The sequence below is a fragment of the Bos javanicus genome, chromosome 26 (assembly GCF_032452875.1).
Source record: "Bos javanicus breed banteng chromosome 26, ARS-OSU_banteng_1.0, whole genome shotgun sequence".
Taxonomy (NCBI): Eukaryota; Metazoa; Chordata; class Mammalia; order Artiodactyla; family Bovidae; genus Bos; species Bos javanicus.
Genome location: NC_083893.1, coordinates 17,377,716 through 17,379,065, shown reverse-complemented (window position 1 = coordinate 17,379,065; position 1,350 = coordinate 17,377,716).

Genomic DNA, 1,350 nt, shown 5'->3' with positions numbered 1-1,350 from the left:
TGCCACAGCAGTGGCTCGCTCCCCCTCTGGCTCACCAGGCGGTGGGGAGAGCCTACTGCCAATGGAGTGAGAGACACACGTCCACTCTATGCTCTTTAGAGAAGACACCAGAAGCAGGAACTGGGATCTGGGCAAACCTTTGCTTACTGGGAATGGTCTCAACCTGAGATTTTAATCATTTCCGGCTTTGCAAATGGCGTCTCCCCCACCCTTTGCTTTTGGTACGTAGAGTGTAGCAGCCATTGCAGCTCATGTCAATGAAGGAAGCTGCTACAAGCAGCTCTGGAAGACATAGTCAACCCCAACCATGACATATTTAATAAGGTATCTGAAAAGCAGCGTTCAACAAGGAAGTCTCTCATCCCCATCAAAGGAATCCTTCCCCCATATAGGGCTGGACAAAGAGGTCAATTAATATGATTAGGTTTACCCCAGGGGCCAATATGGCTCTTGTGTCCTTTAGTGGATTTCTGAAATTAAGCCTATTAATTGACCTCACTTTTTTACATAAATTACTTTCCTCGGGAGGGGGTGGAGGTTTTTATGGCGGAAACTGCCTTTTTAAAAACGAAAAAAATAACAATAACAATAATAACCCGACTGGAGCGGAGGGATATGCCTAAATAGTAAAAGTGATACTACGATCGAATTTTTGTTTCTTGTCTTTTATGCTCCATACATTATTAGGAAGCACATTTGCTGCTTATGACTGGAAAAAAAAAAAAAAAAACTTTTAAAATGTTTATTGTAAACCTTTTTCATCCTCTTAGAGTGTGCTTTTGAAAACATAGACATGTAACCGTAGCACAAGACTGTCTCCATCCTTTAATAAAAATGTATTCTGTGGAATCCTCCTTTTACCTTTAAGGACTTTTCTTATCACTCTCTACTAGTCTACATGATTCCTCCTGGAAAAAGCAAATGAGTGGTAGTACACATTCGGTGTGTTTATATATCTTCTACCGGTATGCCTGTATAAAACACAAACAGAAATCTTCCATAGATACAGAAAGGAATGCCAATATGGAATGAAGAACATGTTCACAACGTGGATTTTATTTTGTGTTAAACATTGTCCTCCTCTCACCCATCTTAATTTTCATACAGGTCAGACATGGGCACACATCACAGAGGAAAGAGAAGCTAGGGTTTTTCTAATAGCAAAAAAGACGATAATTGGGAAGATGAAGTTATTTTGTGTTTCGACGTAATTTTTTGCTTTTTTTCCACATTAAAAAAGTTCACTCCTCTTTTCTGAAGTACACACATTACAACTTCACTCTTGCATTATATATTCACCTAAAAAACCTTGCAAATCTGCATGTTGTGAAAGAATTAGATTGTGTATTT